Raw genomic sequence first — 20,000 nt, 5'->3', positions numbered from 1 at the left:
CTCCCGCAGGTGTGGAGTCGGATCAGCTGCAGGAAGGTATTAGACCGGCCCTTTGTAGGATCAGAGCGACTTACTGTGACTGTCTCCTGCATCGAGTTACAGTCGCTTGGAGATACCACCTCCCGCCATCGATACAACAATACATCATCTATATTCTGTTTACTTCTTCCCCAGTGAATTATATCTTATCATTCACAGCCGCCTTTCATTAATTTTGAGAATCCTTGAAGCAGAGAATCACAAATTATATCCGAAATTTGCTCACCAAAACTCTGATTTGTGGAAGATCCGTCGCTGTGTCAACCAAGTCAAGGTATCATATTATTTGTTGAAGAAACACAAATACAGATCCGTAGTGTGAGAATCTGTGAACTATATCATGCGGTGAACACACAAGGGCCATACAGCGCCTTCAGAAACGGAAGACATTCAGGTTCAGTCTTAGAGAAGGTCAAATTCAATTCCTTTGGATCAAGAGCTCCTTGCTAACCTCACAGAGACGGTCTTGGTGGGCACTGCCTCTTAGTTTCCTATAAAATAACATATTTTCTTTCAACTTTCGAGGACATCTGATTAAATAGATTTTTTCTTTTGCGTCTGTCTTTCATAGAGTAATGGGAATTTATCTCCAGTTTTATCTTATGTATTAGTGTTCTCGATAAGGTAAATAACAGCGAATACTCATAAGTTTTTTCGTGTGAAGTAGAATTGATTAGATTAAATTTTAATTCCTTTGCTGGAATAAACTTTTACAGAATAAATTAATCATCTTTTCAAGTCTGTATTTTACTATTTATAAAATGTATAAAAATTGTTTCCACCCCCCCGCACCACAGTTACAGTATTAGAACAGAAGTTGAAGGTTTGGTACACAAAAGCAGATGGATTAACGAATAAACATGAGGAATGGCAAGAAAGAATCAATGAGAAGTCCCCAGACATCATAGCAGTTACAGAAACAAAACTCACGGAGACAATAACAGACGCAATCTTCCCACCAGGATACCAGATCATAAGGAAAGATAGAAGGGGCAGGGAGGAGGTGGGGTTGCTCTACTTGTAAAAAACAGATGGAAATTCGAGAAAATGGAAGGCATAGATGAGACGGGAGAAAGAGACTACATAGCAGGTACACTTCAGTCTGGGGAACACAAAGTGGTCATTGCAGTGATGTATAATCCACCAGAGAACTGCAGGAGGCCAAGAGGAATATGAAGAGAGCAACAGAGCAATGGTGGACACACTTGCTGAGGTGGCAAGAAGAGCTCACTCCAGCAGAGCAAAGTTGCTGGTTATGGGGGATTTCAACCACAGGGAGATTTACTGGGAAAACCTGGAGCCACATGGGGGTCCCGAAACATGGAGAGCCAGGATGTTGGACGTGGTGCTGGAAAACCTCATGCACCAACATGTTAAGGACACTACCAGAGTGAGAGGGGAGGATGAACCAGCAAGATTGGACCTTGTGTTCATCCTGGGCAGCTCAGACATTGAGGACATCAAGTATGAGAGTCCCCTAGGAGCTAGCGACCACGTGGTTCTGTGCTTTGAATACATAGTAGAGCTGCAAGTGGAGAGAATAACAGGAGTTGAATGGGAAAAGCCTGACTATAAAAGAGGGGACTACATAGGGTTGAAGAACTTCCTGCGGGAGGTCCAGTGGGACAGAGAACTGGCAGGAAAGCCAGTAAATGAAATGATGGAATATGTAACAACAAAATGCAAGGAGGCAGTGGAAAGGTTTATTCCCAAGGGCAACAGTAACAACGGGAAGACCAGAACGAGCCCCTGGTTTACCCGACGGTGTAAGGAAGCAAAAACAAAATGCAATAGAGAATGGAAAAAGTACAGAAGGCAGAGAACACACGATAATAGGGAGATCAGTCGCAGAGCCAGGAATGAGTACGCACAGGTAAGGAGGGAGGCCCAACGACAGTATGAAAATGACATAGCATCGAGAATCAAGACTGACCCGAAACTGTTGTATAGCCACATCAGGAGGAAGACAACAGTCAAATACCAGGTGATCAGATTAAGGACAGAAGGTGGAGAACTCACAAGAAATGATCAGGAGGTATGTGAGGAGCTGAACAGGAAATTTAAGGAAGTTTTTACAGTAGAGACAGGAAGGGCTGTGGGAAGACAGCACAGAAGGGAACATCAAGAGGGAATATACCAACAAGTGTTGGATGACATACGAACAACTGAGGAGCAGCTGAAGAAGCTCTTAAGTGACCTTGACACTTCAAAGGCGATGGGACCAGACAACATCTCCCCATGGGTCCTTAGAGAAGGAGCAGAGATGCTGTGCGTGCCTCTAACCACAATCTTCAACACATCCCTTGAAACTGGGCAACTACCTGAGAAATGGAAGACAGCTAATGTAGTCCCCATATTTAAGAAAGGAAACAGAAACGAGGCACTAAACTACAGACCTGTGTCTCTGACATGTATTGTGTGCAAAGTCATGGAGAAGAATATCAGGAGGAGAGTGGTCGAACACCTAGAAAGGAACAAGATTATAAATGAAAACCAGCATGGGTTCATGGAAGGCAAATCTTGTATCACAAACCTCCTGGAGTTTTATGACAAGGTAACAGAAGTAAGACACGAGAGAGAGGGGTGGGTAGATTGCGTTTTCCTAGACTGCAGGAAGGCCTTTGACACAGTTCCCCACAAGAGATTAGTGCAGAAGCTGGAGGATCAGGCGCATGTAAAAGGGAGGGCACTGCAATGGATTAGGGAATACCTGACAGGGAGGCAGCAACGAGTACGTGAAGAGGTATCACAGTGGGCGCCTGTTACGAGCGGGGTCCCACAGGGGTCAGTTCTAGGACCAGTGCTATTCTTGATATATGTGAACGACATGATGGAAGGAATAGACTCTGAAGTGTCCCTGTTCGCAGATGACGTGAAGTTGATGAGAAGAATTAAATCGGACGAGGATGAGGCAGGACTGCAAAGAGACCTGGACAGGCTGGACATGTGGTCCAGTAACTGGCTTCTCGAATTCAATCCAGCCAAATGCAAAGTCATGAAGATTGGGGAGGGGCAAAGAAGACCGCAGACAGAGTATAGGCTAGGTGGACAAAGACTACAGACCTCACTCAGGGAGAAAGACCTTGGGGTGACCATAACACCGAGCACATCACCGGAGGCACACATCAACCAAATAACCGCTGCAGCATACGGGCGCCTGGCAAACCTGAGAATAGCGTTCCGATACCTTAATAAGGAATCGTTCAAGACACTGTACACTGTGTATGTTAGGCCCATACTGGAGTATGCAGCACTAGTCTGGAACCCACACCTGGTCAAGCACGTCAAGAAGTTAGAGAAAGTACAAAGGTTTGCAACAAGGCTAGTCCCAGAGCTCAAGGGAATGTCGTACGAGGAAAGGTTAAGGGAAATCGGACTGACGACACTGGAGGACAGAAGGGTCAGGGGAGACATGATAACGACATACAAGATACTGCGGGGAATAGACAAGGTGGACAGAGATAGGATGTTCCAGAGAGGGGACACAGGGACAAGGGGTCACAACTGGAAACTGAAGACTCAGACGAGTCACAGGGACGTTAGGAAGTATTTCTTCAGTCATAGAGTTGTCAGCAAGTGGAATAGCCTAGCAAGTGAAGTAGTGGAGGCAGGAGCCATACATAGTTTTAAAAAGAGGTATGACAAAGCTCAGGAAGCAGAGAGAGAGAGGACCCAGTAGCGATGAGTGAAGAGGCGGGGCCAGGAGCTGAGTCTCGAGCCCTGCAGCCACAATTAGATGAGTACAATTAGGTGAGTACACACACACACACACACACACACAGTTTTAAGAAGAGGTATGACAAAGCTCAGGAAGCAGAGAGGGAGAGGACCTAGTAGCGATCAGTGAAGAGGTGGGGCCAGGAGCTGAGTCTCGACCCCTGCAACCACAATTAGGTGAGTACAATTAGGTGAGTACACACACACACACACACACACACACACACACACACACACACAGATACACACACACACACACACACACACACACACACACACACACACAGAAATATGATATTAGCTTTCAGAAATATTAACGAAGAATTACCACGACACAGTGTAAGATATTTCAGGGCCATCTTAGAGTATGCAGCACCAGCAGTAAACCCACACCCCATCATAGCAAGAATCTAGAAAAGGTAAGAGACTCGGCTGTCAGCCTAGAACCACAAGATGAAAAACTTCACCAGAACACAGAGACAAGCAGGAGAGCTAGGAGAACACAGAGTCTAACAGGAGTAGGAGAACACAGACAATCAGTAGAGATAGGAGAACACAGAGACTTACAGAAGAAACAGAACACAGACAAACAGGAGAACTAGGAGAACGCAGAGATTAACAGGAGTAGGAGAACACACTTACAATCAATAGAGATAGGAGGACACAGAGACTCACAGTAGTAGGAGAACACAGACAAACAGGAGAGCTAGGAGAACACAGAGTCTAACAGGAGAAGGAGAAAACACAGAGGCAAGCAGGAATGCTAGGAGAACACAGAGACTAACAGGAATAGGAGAACACACAGACAAGCAGGAGAGCTAGAAGAACACACGGACTAACAAGAGTAGAACACTCAGACAAGCAGGAGAGCTAGGAAAACACACAGACTAACAGGAGTAGGAGAACACAGACAAGCAGGAGAGCTAGGAGAACACACAGACTAACCGGAGTAGGAGAACACAGAGGCAAGCAGGAGAGCTAGGAGAACACACACAGACTAACAGGAGTAGAACACAGAGGCAAGCAGGAGAGCTAGGAGAACACAGAGACTAACAGGAGTAGAACACAGAGGCAAGCAGGAGAGCTAGGAGAACACACACAGACTAACAGGAGTAGAACACAGAGGCAAGCAGGAGAGCTAGGAGAACACAGAGACTAACAGGAGTAGAACACAGAGGCAAGCAGGAGAGCTAGGAGAACACACAGACTAACAGGAGTAGAACACTCAGACAAGCAGGAGAGTTAGGGGTCCTATAACGTCTGCGCTAATTGGAAGTATTCAGGTTCGACTCAAGAAAGAAAGGGTTAGCTCCAGTTCAGTGGACCAAGAGCCCCCCACCGGCATCAAGGCACCTTCCGTGAAGAAACAATGTCGTCACTGCACGTTTCATACATATCATTCAAATGAGTAAGACTCATATCCAATGATGGGAAACTTTGATGAGGCTACGTCTCGCCGTGATGGGCGAAACGCATCCTCATTAAAGGCGCAGGTAGGAGAAACGTGTCCTCAATAAAAGCTTTCCAGGTGTCGCACCTGTCTCTTATATAATCAGGCGGAAAGCGCTAAACCCGCGAGGGTCACGCAGCACATGTGCAACGAGAGGAAATACGGTCCGACCCATGGAAGAGGAAGAGGATATGTGCCCTTCCTTGATTTAAGAACTCTCCCTCTTCTCTCCCCGGCATCAAGGGCGCCTCCCTCTTTCCCTTGATAGAAACTTGCCGTCTGGTTTCATTTTTTGTTTTAATTTCTGGGCCTTCCATTGATTGTGGGTCCAAGCAACGTTGCTAATCACTAATAAATTCTCGGCGTTCCTATCTCCGTATGTAGTAGTAGTAGTAGTAGTAGTAGTAGTAGTAGTAGTAGTAGTTGTAGTAGTAGTAGTAGTAGTAGTAGTAGTAGTAGTAGTAGTAGTAGTAGTAGTTGTAGTAGTAATAGTAGTTGTTGTAGTAGTAGTAGTAGTAGTAGTAGTAGTAGTAGTAGTAGTAGTAGTAGTAGTAGTAGTAGTAGTAGTAGTAGTAGTAGTAGTAGTAATAATAATAATAATAATAATAATAATAATAATAATAATAATAATAATAATAATAATAATAATAATAATAATAATAATAATAATAATAATAATAATAACAATAATAATAATAATAATAATAATAATAATAATAATAATAATAATAATAATAATAATAATAACAATAATAATGTACAAGGTATACTACAGGCTTAGCTGACATCAATGATGTACTTCTATAAAACAAGTCCCTTGTTAAGCAGAGCATTTCGGGCGAATTAGATCAATTTTGTCCCGAGGATGCGACTCACATATCATAAAAATCTTTGAAAGGGTCCTAAGAAGCAAGATCACCACCCATCTAGAAACCCATCAGTTACACAACCCAGGGCAACATGGGTTTAGAACAGGTCGCTCCTGTCTGTCTCAACTACTGGATCACTACGACAAGGTCCTAAATGCACTAGAAGACAAAAAGAATGCAAAAGCCTTCGACAAGTGTGACCATGGCGTAATAGCGCACAAAATGCGCGCTAAAGGAATAACAGGAAAAGTCGGTCGATGGATCTATAATTTCCTCACTAACAGAACACAGAGAGTAGTCGTCAACAGAGTAAAGTCCGAGGCAGCTACGGTGAAAAGCTCTGTTCCACAAGGCACAGTACTAGCTCCCATCTTGTTCCTCATCCTCATATCCGACATAGACAAGGATGTCAGCCACAGCACCGTGTCTTCCTTTGCAGATGACACCCGAATCTGCATGACAGTGTCTTCCATTGCAGACACTGCAAGGCTCCAGGCGGACATCAACCAAATCTTTCAGTGGGCTGCAGAAAACAATATGAAGTTCAACGATGAGAAATTTCAATTACTCAGATATGGTAAACATGAGGAAATTAAATCTTCATCAGAGTATAAAACAAATTCTGGCCACAAAATAGAGCGAAACACCAACGTCAAAGACCTGGGAGTGATTATGTCGGAGGATCTCACCTTCAAGGACCATAACATTGTATCAATCGCATCTGCTAGAAAAATGACAGGATGGATAATGAGAACCTTCAAAACTAGGGAGGCCAAGCCCATGATGACACTCTTCAGGTCACTTGTTCTATCTAGGCTGGAATATTGCTGCACTCTAACAGCACCTTTCAAGGCAGGTGAAATTGCCGACCTAGAAAATGTACAGAGAACTTTCACGGCGCGCATAACGGAGATAAAACACCTCAATTACTGGGAGCGCTTGAGGTTTCTAAACCTGTATTCCCTGGAACGCAGGAGGGAGAGATACATGATTATATACACCTGGAAAATCCTAGAGGGACTAGTACCGAACTTGCACACGAAAATCACTCACTACGAAAGCAAAAGACTTGGCAGACGATGCACCATCCCCCCAATGAAAAGCAGGGGTGTCACTAGCACGTTAAGAGACCATACAATAAGTGTCAGGGGCCCGAGACTGTTCAACTGCCTCCCAGCACACATAAGGGGGATTACCAACAGACCCCTGGCAGTCTTCAAGCTGGCACTGGACAAGCACCTAAAGTCAGTTCCTGATCAGCCGGGCTGTGGCTCGTACGTTGGTTTGCGTGCAGCCAGCAGCAACAGCCTGGTTGATCAGGCGCTGATCCACCAGGAGGCCTGGTCACAGACCGGGCCGCGGGGGCATTGACCCCCGAAACTCTCTCCCGGTAAACTCCAGGTAAACACACCAGTCGACTAACACCCAAGTACCTATTTTACTGATAGGTGAACATGAACAGCAGGTGTCTTAAGGAAATATATTCTAATGTTTCCATCCGTACCGTGGATCGTCCCCCAGACCTCAGTGTGTGTTAGATGTGTGTGCTAGCGATCGAGCGATTCTACCTGAACACCTTAGGGACAATATTGTGATTCACGACCGGTAGTTTATTCATGGAACCAGGCTCCGGAATACTCTAACAGGCTCCACAACCAGGTCTGCTATCCCCTCCCTCCCCCCTTTCTCAACAAATACAAAAAGGCGCACTATAATTGTTCAGTAAAGTCCAGTGTAGCTTCAACAATGCTTGAGAGTGTGTGGTGGAAAGACGAAGGTCATCTCCTGGCAGTAAATGCTGCCTATGCTGGAGATTTTCTATTGGATATCCCCAATTCCTCCCTTGGCACACGCCTCGACCCGCAGTCCATCCGCATCGGTGTTGCCTTTCGCCTTGCTGCGTCTATCCTCGTTGAACACAGATGTATATGCGGCAGTGCGCTGGCAGACCGATTCGGGTACGATGATCTTGTTTGCATTGATCCAAGGGGAAAAATCACAAGGCATGAGAAAGTTAACAAAGTCATCAAGAGGAATCTCGCAACAGCCTGATGCCTAGTTACATTGGAGTCGCCACAATTATTGAGATTCGATGGCCAGTAAAAAGCATACAGATGGGAATACCTTGAAAGCCTGGACAGACGGCAAACAGCTCGTGTGGGTATACACACATTGGCTGATAACTATCTCCAATATAGTAGGTAAGAAGAAGGGGAAGCTGCCAAATTCAGGGTGTCTCAAAAGTTTAAACAATATGGTGAACTCGCCCAGCATTGGATGCTTGTTTCCATAGGTCTGGAGACCCCTCAGCTCATGGGAACAGAGCACATCCAGGTCCCATAAGAAGACAAGCAAAAGGATCATCAGGGCAACTAAGGACCCCAGTACAACTAGTTTTATGTTCAAGCGACTCGCTTTCCGGATCTGAAGAACTGGATGAGATATTTCTAATGCAATTTTTAACAAACACATATGAGTAGGATGCAATGTATCCCGTAAACCTTGTGTATTGTTATTGTGTATTGTGTACAGCAATATCTTTGTATCGTCAATGAAGTCTTTTTATCTACTGCTCCAAAGATGTGGGTTCCCACAATTTTCCCTGGACGATAATCTTGCCATAAACAACAAATAAGGGCTTTTATATGCTTTCTTTTACTGTTTTAATATTCTGCCTTCATTTTTCTGGCACCAGACACTGGTCTGCTTGACGCCATCTCATTCTAGCTAGAGCAGTTCCTCCTGAATGAAGCTACATGTACTTCCTACTCATTTCTGCATCATTGTAAATTCCTGAAGATGCAATTGTAACATGAAATCCTAGAGCTATTATTCGATTCCCTCTGTGGTTGTTTTGTATATATATATATATATATATATATATATATATATATATATATATATATATATATATATATATATATATATATATATATATATATATATATATATATATATATACATACATACATACTGCCTCTATGGCTGGAGGGGACCCTCATCCTCAGAGAAAACAATAAACGTACCTCAGGGAAAACTCAAGGTTCTCCCTGGAGTTGTTTGAATATTTTCTTCTCCTACCAACCCCTATATTTTATATTCTATGGGAACATTTATTAATAAACAGAATACATTTACAGAAAACACAAACATGAATTCAATGGTATAATGTATTAAAGATCATGAATTTCCTCCAGCTCCTCCGAAGCCGGAAGCGAGCCAAGTATGCAGCAAGCATTTCCCCTCTGGATGGCCACGCTGAGGCGCTGGAACATGAAAGTGGCTGCCCTTGGGTCCCTGGTGATGTCGATGAGTCTGGAACCCAATTCTTTAAGGAAACGTGTGGCATTTTTTCCCCATGATCCCAAGGTCTCTGATCCCACTGGGACAAATTGATACTGTTGGCATATGTCCCTGTACTTGCTGATCATGTACTCCTCCCTGCGGTCAGCAGCTCCTCCCTGTCGCCCGACACTGTGATGGATATAGGTGTCAGCCAGTGTGGATACACAGGTATAGTCCCATGCTAAGAGCTTGCCATTCTTACAGGGATAGGTTGTGATCCCGTCGGGGCGGTTTGCTGGGTTGTGGGTATTGTTGGCTGCTAGTGATTAGGGCTCCCTCCCGGCTGGGCATCCAGCTGTTGCAAGGGTTCTCTTTATGATGTCGTTGACCTCATTGTGTCTTGCATGCCAGCCCTTGGTTTTCGAACAGTTAAAACCATGTAGACCGTATTGGTCTGCTTGCGCTTCACCGCAAATACACGAATATTCTGTGTGAATTGGGGCAGCAAGGCACAGAGCCACTGCAATACGGAGGGTCATGGGGTCGAGTCGCGTTCCCATTGCCGATATGGGAACTGTTTGGAGGAAATCCCCAGAGTGATGTGCGCTCACAGCCTGGAGACGAGCAGTCTCCCTATCTGATGTTTCAGCCCTGAGCATGTTGGCAAGCACCTTTACAGCTATTGGGCCATCCCAGCTTGACTGTTTGTGAGCCAGTGCTGCACTAGGGTTTGGTGCTGGAGCAGCAAGAGTCTCCCATTCAGTGATGGCACTGTCATAGCTAGGGTCCTGTATTCTTGCTGAGTCACTGAGGTTATCAGGAAGAATTTGTCTTATCAACTCGTTTGATGCTATGGAAGAGGATAGGAAAGCTGGTAGAGCAATCTGGGAGGATCTGCGTACTCCCAGCCCCCCATGCCTGACCGGAAGTGAGGCTTGCAACCACTGTATATATATATATGCAAACAATCGCGGACAGGCGATCTTAACTATGCAAGACAAGCCACGGGCAGTGGAAATCTTTAGCTCCAGTACTTTCACACTTCTCAGTACGTCATCAGGAGCTATGCAATGTTGCAAGGGAGCAACTAAAGCAGGGGGAGTTTTCTCAGAGCAGCGTAGTGCGGGTGTGTCACAGGCCGCAGCTTCTTTCAAAAGCTGCGGCCTATACTCACACTAGCCCATCTGTCCTCCAACATTTGTTTATATCTTACCTTAACTGCCTCCTCCTTTAGTTTATGAACCTTCACTTCTCTCTTTCTTGCTGCTTCCATTCTCCTTGTATCCCATCCACCTTTTACTCTCACTGTAGCTACAACTAAAAAGATCTGATGTATCTGTGGCCCCTCTATAAACATGTACATCCTGAAGTTTACCTAACAGTCCTTTATCTACCAATACGTAGTCCAACAAACTACTGTCATTTCGCACTACATCATATCTTGTATACTTATTTATCCTCTTTTTCCTAAAATATGTGTTACCTATAACCAAACCCCTTTCTATACAAAGTTCAATCAAATGCTCCCCATTATCATTAACACCTGGCACCCCAAACTTACCTACCACAGCCTTTCTAAACGCTTCTCCTACTTTAGCATTTAGGTCCCCTACCACAGTTACTCTCTCGGCTCAAAAGTTCCTACACACTCGCTTAACATCTCCCAAAATCTCTCGCTTTCTCTCCTCTACACTCCTCTCTTCTCCAGGTGCATACACACTTAATATGACCCACTTTTCACATCCGACCCTTATTTTAATTCACATAATTTTCGAATTTATACATTTATATTCCCTCTTCTCTCTTCATAACCGATCCTTCAACATTATTGCTACCCTTTTTCTTAACTCTAACTCCCTCAGCTACTCCTGACTTAATCCCATTTATTTCTCCCCACTGAAACTCCCCTACCTCCTTCAGCTTTGTTTCGCTTAGGGCCAGGACATCCAACTTCTTTTCATTCATGACATTAGCAATCATGCCTTTCTTATCATCTGCAGTTATCATCGGCATGTCATATACACGTATATATGTATATATGTATATATATATATATATATATATATATATATATATATATATATATATATATATATATATATATATATATATGTATATATATATATATATATATATATATATATATATATATATATATATATATATATATATATATATATATATATATATATATATATATATATATATATATATATATATATATATATATATATATATATATATATATATATATATATATATATATATATATATATATATATATATATATATATATATATATATATATATATATATGCAATAAGATCACAGTAAACAGGTGATTTCAGAATATGCAAAACAACCACTCTGAAAGAATAGAGAAATTCCAAGCGCTTTCGTGACTACTCACATTATCAAGGAACTATGAAAGTAAAGCATCCAGGGAAGGTATATAAGGGGGTCTGGCCAACACCTCACTATCAGATCCCACAACGGTTAAACACCTGACGCGCGCCAGCCCAACTGGACAGGTCCTTTGCACAACCACCAACAAACTATTCTATCCAAGAAAATTTTTAAAATTATTATATGTCCAGTGAATTTAATAATACACTGGACAAATAATAATTTTAAAAATTTTCTTGGGTAGAATAGTTTGTTGGTGGTTGTGCAAAGGACCTGTCCAGTTGGGCCGGCGTGCGTCAGATGTTTAACCGTTGTGGGATCTGATAGTGAGGTGTTGGCCAGACCCCTTATATACCTTCCTTGGATGCTTTACTTTCATAGTTCCTTGATAATGTGAGTAGTCACGAAAGCGCTTGGAATTTCTCTATTCTTTCAGAGTGGTTGTTTTGCATATATATATATATATATATATATATATATATATATATATATATATATATATATATATATATATATATATATATATATATATATATATATATATATATATATATATATATATATATATATATATATATATATATATATATATATATATATATACATATATATATGAACACGTTTTGAAGAAATGTGCCCTTCAGTGGAGCGTGAGCACCATAAACCCAACCTGGCAACTCACTATTACTGCAGCAATGGCCACACGTCGCCAGAGTCAAAACGACTTCCCAGCTGACGTCCATTGGTTATTTTTTTTCCACTCTCTCTGAAGTTCCATTATTCGTGCTTTCCTCTTGTTCTCCCTGCTTCTCTTGGAGTTAAATCATTCCTGCTTTACTCCTGCTTTCCCTCTCTCTCACTCTCGTGGAATTCCATCATTCCTACTTTCCTCCTGTTCTCCCTGCTTCTCTTCAGGTTCCACTGTTCCAGCTTTCCTTCCTTTCTCTCTCTTTCTCTCTTAGAATACTGCTATTCCTGCTTTCTTCCTCTCTTTCCCCTTCGTCTTGGAGTGACATTATTCCTACTTTCCTCTTATTCTCCCTCTGTCTCTTGCTCATCCAGATACGTAACTTTTGGCTTATACGTTTGCAAATTATTTCTTCTCATGTCAACTAAATTCTTTCATAATTACACATTATCAAAATATATAAAAACCACTATCGATAAAAGAGGAGAGAAGAAAGAGAAAGTAGGAGAGGAGAATAATTGATGGTGGGAGAAAAAAACAAATTGGTAATATTAAATGGCATAGTTAAAAAAGATTAGAGAAATTTAAAATTGAGTTGAAAGAGGAGGAATCCGCTTCACTTGTACAGGTAGAGGATTCGTTCTCATGTTGTACACACACACACACACACACACACACACACACACACACACACACACACACACACACACACACACACACGATGGAAAGGAAGTTTCCACAGACCAACAACACGGATTTAGGAAGCGAAAACCTAGCCTAACAAAGCTAATAAAAGTCTTGGCCAGATTGAGGGAGATTAAGAAGCAAATAAAAGGCCGGCCAGATTACACAGTCCAGGACTCTACACAGATTACAAAAGCAAATTACAGTAACTGTGAGGGGCACTAAAATGAAGGAGACCTCAACGGCAGAGATGAGACATCTGGATTATAATTATTATATTCCTGGAAGTGCTAAACCCGGTAGGGGTCATATGGCGTCTGAGGAATGGGAGGTAATCATGGGTGATCCAGTGATACGTACATGACGGTATATACACTCAAAGTGTATATACCGTCATGTCTGAGAAGGATTCTTAATAAGATCAGGAGCTTTTTATATCATGAATCATTAGCCAGTTATACATCATGAATGATAACCAAGTTATACATTATGGATAACCAAGTTATACATTATGAATGATGACCAAGTTATACATCATGAATGATAACCAAGTTATACATTATGGATAACCAAGTTATACATTATGAATGATAACCAAGTTATACATCATGAATGATAACCAAGTTATACATTATGGATAACCAAGTTATACATTATGAATATACAAGTTATACATATGAATGATAACCAAGTTATACATCATGAATGATAACCAAGTTATACATTATGAATGATAACCAAGTTATACATGAATATGATTATGATGACCAAGTTATACATCATGAATGATAACCAAGTTATACATCATTATACATTATGAATGATAACCAAGTTATACATTATGAATGATAACCAAGTTATACATTATGAATGATAACCAAGTTATACATTATGAATGATAACCAAGTTATACATTATGAATGATAACCAAGTTATACATTATGAATGATAACCAAGTTATACATTATGAATGATAACCAAGTTATACATCATGAATGATAACCAAGTTATACATTATGAATGATAACCAAGTTATACATTATGAATGATAACCAAGTTATACATTATGAATGATAACCAAGTTATACATTATGAATGATAACCAAGTTATACATTATGAATGATAACCAAGTTATACATTATGAATGATAACCAAGTTATACATTATGAATGATAACCAAGTTATACATTATGAATGATAACCAAGTTATACATTATGAATGATAACCAAGTTATACATTATGAATGATAACCAAGTTATACATCATGAATGATAACCAAGTTATACATTATGAATGATAACCAAGTTATACATTATGAATGATAACCAAGTTATACATTATGAATGATAACCAAGTTATACATTATGAATGATAACCAAGTTATACATTATGAATGATAACCAAGTTATACATCATGAATGATAACCAAGTTATACATTATGAATGATAACCAAGTTATACATCATGAATGATAACCAAGTTATACATCATGAATGATAACCAAGTTATACATCATGAATGATAACCAAGTTATACATCATGAATGATAACCAAGTTATACATTATGAATGATAACCAAGTTATACATCATGAATGATAACCAAGTTATACATCATGAATGATAACCAAGTTATACATCATGAATGATAACCAAGTTATACATTATGAATGATAACTAAGTTATACATCATGAATGATAACCAAGTTATACATCATGAATGATAACCAAGTTATACATTATGAATGATAACCAAGTTATACATTATGAATGATAACCAAGTTATACATCATAAATGATAACCAAGTTATACATTATGAATGATAACCAAGTTATACATTATGAATGATAACCAAGTTATACATTATGAATGATAACCAAGTTATACATCATAAATGATAACCAAGTTATACATTATGAATGATAACCAAGTTATACATTATGAATGATAACCAAGTTATACATTATGAATGATAACCAAGTTATACATCATGAATGATAACCAAGTTATACATTATGAATGAAAACCAAGTTATACATCATGAATGATAACCAAGTTATACATCATGAATGATAACCAAGTTATACATCATGAATGATAACCAAGTTATACATCATGAATGATAACCAAGTTATACATCATGAATGATAACCAAGTTATACATTATGAATGATAACCAAGTTATACATCATAAATGATAACCAAGTTATACATTATGAATGATAACCAAGTTATACATTATGAATGATAACCAAGTTATACATTATGAATGATAACCAAGTTATACATCATAAATGATAACCAAGTTATACATTATGAATGATAACCAAGTTATACATCATGAATGATAACCAAGTTATACATTATGAATGATACAAAAGAAATATACGGATTCTTAATATCATCAGAGGGAAAGAGCTAAGACCGTAGGGGGTTGCACGGCGAAGCCTGGAGACTGAGAAGCAATCAGGTTTTACCCGAAGAAGGAGAGAGCAACTTCAGTTTCCTGGATCAAGAACCCTTCACCGACATCAAAACACTGCTCCTGAATATTGATTGTTTTCACAAATTTTCTTTACTTTCACCTGAGTTTTCTTTTTCTTTTTCTTCATCTTTTCTCATCTCATTCTTCTTCTTCCTATTATTATTATTATTATTATTATTATTATTATTATTATTATTATTATTATTATTATTATTATTATTATTATTATTATTAATGACTTTGTTGTTGCTTGAATAAAAATAATAATAGGAATAATCATAATTATTATCGTTGTATTTATTATTAATATTATTATTGTTGTTGTCGTTGTTGTTGTAATGATTATAATCATTATTAGTTTCATTATACCGTTTCATGGTTTTCTTTGACTGTTACACTTCGACCGAAGCGAATAGCTTTGTCAGTCAGTCTGTCTGTCTGTCTGTCTCTCTCCTCTCTCTCTCTCTTTTTTTTTTTGTTTTTTTTTTTACACAGGGTTTGACAGGTTAAGGATCCCTAGCTTTATTGACAGCTATTTACAGGTTAAGGACTCCTAACTTTATTGGCAAGCTAAGAGCTGTTACCTACACCAGCTCATTTGAAAGCATTTTTATTGTTATGAGACATACAAGTAGGAAACAGGATGAAGTTGGAGCCATCTGTGGGCCAGCATTTTCATTTGATCAACTGACTTTATCTCGTTGACATCATTATGCTGTACGAATGTGTTCCATACTCGAGTCATCCTGGGTATGTATGATCTCAGATGGAGTGATGTTCTGGAGAAGGGTACAGCCAGAGTGAAGTTGCTGCTTTCTGCCCGTCTTGTGGCATAAAAGCTTGTTTCACGCTGTCCTCGAAGTGGATCCAAGTGTGGTATTTTGACAATATTGGCCTTGTACATAACAGTAAGGCCACCCACATCCCTCCTATGTTGAAGGCTCTGCTAAAATGACAGATCTATCCAGGATGGGTCCAGGCGAGAGATGAGACGTCTTGCTCTGTTCTCTACTCTGTCAAGCAGTCGCAGATGAGAGGGGGGGGGGCAGGCAAACCAAGAAAGTGGAGCATACTCAAGGTGCGAGCGTACTTGTGCCTCGTACAGGATCTTACAACCCCTACTGTCAAGCAGATGCGAGATACGGCGAAGTGCTGTAAGCTTCCTGGCTGCCTTGTTTGCAAGATTTACAACATGGTTCTTCATGGTTAGTTTGGAGTCAAATTTCACCCCAAGGATATCAACTTCTTCTCCAGGTGCCAACACCCTCCCATTCATCCTTACTACTGCACCAGCATTACCATCATGGTGCCTAGAGACGATCATCATTTGCGTTTTCTCAGGTGCAAATGTTACTTGCCATCTATTTCCCCAAGCTGATATAGCTCTCAGCTGGTGATTGATGTAGCTTAGAGCAGCTGGCATTTCTTCTCTTGGATAAGTGAATGTCAGTGTACAGTCGTCTGCATATGCATGTGATTCAGGGATGAGATGAAGAAGGTCGTTGAAGTAGACATTCTCTCTCTCTCTCTCTCTCTCTCTCTCTCTCTCTCTCTCTCTCTCTCTCTCTCTCTCTCTATTATCTTACCTCAGCTGATTCTAAACCCTCGCTCAAATCAAATCTTTATCGCAGCATAAATACACAAGTGTGTATACTTTATACATCATACACCTAGATTAGACTATTGTCCGTAATCTCTCCACGCTCTGTCTGTCTTCCCATTCCTCTCTCATCTCTATTCCCTCCGTTATTCCTCCCCTTGTTTCCCTCTTTTTCTTTCTCTCCATTACCCTCTCCCTCTAACTTTTTCCCCTACAAGAGGGGAAAGAAGGAGAGAGCGATGGGAGGAAGGGGGAGGATTAAGTGGCAGATAGAGGGAGGGGAGAGAAAGAATGGAGAGGGGGAAAAGGAGAGGGGGAAGAGGAGGGGAGAAAAGGAGAGGGGGAAGAGGAGGGGGAAAAGAAGAGGGGGAAGAGGAGGGGGGGAAAGGAGAGGGGGAAAGGAGAGGGATAGAGTAAAAAAAAAATTGAGACTAGGGATGGAACGAGGGAAATGTCAGGTTAGTGAGTGGGCGAGAGGAAGGGGAGATGAGGAGGGGTGAGGGGGAAGTGGAAAAAGGGTAGAAGAGAGGACAGTGAGGGGGAGAATAGGGGAAGGGGAGACAGAGGGCTGGGAAGGGAGGAAAAGAGGGAGGGAATGAAAGGAAGGAGATCGAGAGGGGAGGAAAGAAATACTTGCTAAGCAAATTACCGCATTTTTTCCCTCTCTTTCTCTCTCTCTCTCTCTCTCTCTCTTATTATGATTTGTTTCTTCTCTTTCCTCCTCTATTCTGGAGGTTGGAGTCACTACCTCACTAGAGGATCACTAGACACTGATGTCACTACCTCACTACAGGATCACCAGACACTGGTGTCACTACCTCACTAGAAGAACACCAGACAATGCTGTCACTACCTCACTAGAGGATCACCAGACACTGGTGTCACTACCTCATTATAGGATCACCAGACACTGGTTTCACTACCTCACTACAGGATCACCAGACACTGGTGTCACTACCTCACTGGAGCATCACCAGACACTGGTGTCACTACCTCACTAGAGGAACACCAGACACTGATGTCACTACCTCACTACAGGAGCACTAGACACTGGTGTCACTACCTCACTAGAGGAACACCAGACACTGATGTCACTACCTCACTAGAGGATCACCAGACACTGGTGTCACTACTTCACTAGAGAATCACAAGACACTGGTGTCACTACCTCACTAGAGGATCACCAGACACTGATGTCACTACCTCACTACAGGATCACCAGACACTGGTGTCACTACCTCACTGGAGCATCACCAGGCACTGATGTCACTACCTCACTAGAGGATCACCAGACACTGGTGTCACTACCTCACTAGAGGATCACCAGACACTGATGTCACTACCTCACTACAGGATCACCAGACACTGGTGTCACTACCTCACTGGAGCATCACCAGACACTGGTGTCACTACCTCACTAGAGGATCACCAGACACTGGTGTCACTACCTCATTATAGGATCACCAGACACTGGTGTCACTACCTCACTACAGGATCACCAGACACTGGTGTCACTACCTCACTGGAGCATCACCAGACACTGGTGCCGCTACCTCACTAGAGGATCACCAGACACTGGTGTCACTACCTCACTAGAGGAACACCAGACACTGATGTCACTACCTCACTACAGGATCACCAGACACTGGTGTCACTACCTCACTAGAGGAACACCAGACACTGATATCACTACCTCACTAGAGGATCACCAGACACTGGTGTCACTACCTCACTACAGGATCACCAGACACTGGTGTCATTACCTCACTGGAGCATCACCAGGCACTGATGTCACTACCTCACTAGAGGATCACCAGACACTGGTGTCACTACCTCACTAGAGGATCACCAGACACTGGTGTCACTACCTCACTAGAGGATCACCAGACACTGATGTCACTACCTCACTACAGGATCACCAGACACTGGTGTCACTACCTCACTGGAGCATCACCAGACACTGGTGTCACTACCTCACTACAGGATCACCAGACACTGGTGTCATTACCTCACTGGAGCATCACCAGGCACTGATGTCACTACCTCACTAGAGGATCACCAGACACTGGTGTCACTACCTCACTAGAGGATCACCAGACACTGGTGTCACTACCTCACTGGAGCATCACCAGACACGTGCTGAGACGATATAGGTTCCTTCTGATAAACGAGACAATTACCGCAGCTTCAGCAGCTACGTTAGTAACAGGACAGAACATTGATAGCGTCCTCGCAGCATTTTGCTTCGAGGATATTCTACCATTAATATACGGAAAAGGGATAATAGATGTCCCTTTTTCCCCTGTCTGTAACAGCTGGATTGAAAAAAAAAGAGGGGAATTTCCCCACTGATGAGGCCTAATGGACGAAGGGAGAGACGGGGAAAGGGACGAGGCAATTTGATTCCGTTCGAGGAAGGGTGGATAAGAGATCCAACTCCTCGAATCAAGAGCCCCTTCGCTACAGCAAGGAACTTACCCTTGAAGGAAAAAAAATGGAATTCAATACCTGCATTATACACGAGTTTCTTCAATCTGTCATACAGCGCTGTATAGCCCTTGTGGCTTAGCGCTTCTTTTTGATTATAATAATAATAATAATCAATCTGTCATAATAATTCTCTGGGTAATATCAGTGTTTCTGAGGAGAGGCGACAGTTGTCTAAGATACAACTCATGACAACCTCAATTTGTGCTTCCTACCACTCAGATAAACTGAATAAGACTCGTCCTGAATAGTACTGGTCACTTCAGTGACCACTTGGCTACCAGTACCT

Source organism: Cherax quadricarinatus, chromosome 40, assembly GCF_038502225.1.
Source record: "Cherax quadricarinatus isolate ZL_2023a chromosome 40, ASM3850222v1, whole genome shotgun sequence".
Taxonomy (NCBI): Eukaryota; Metazoa; Arthropoda; class Malacostraca; order Decapoda; family Parastacidae; genus Cherax; species Cherax quadricarinatus.
This window is presented reverse-complemented; position numbering follows the sequence as displayed.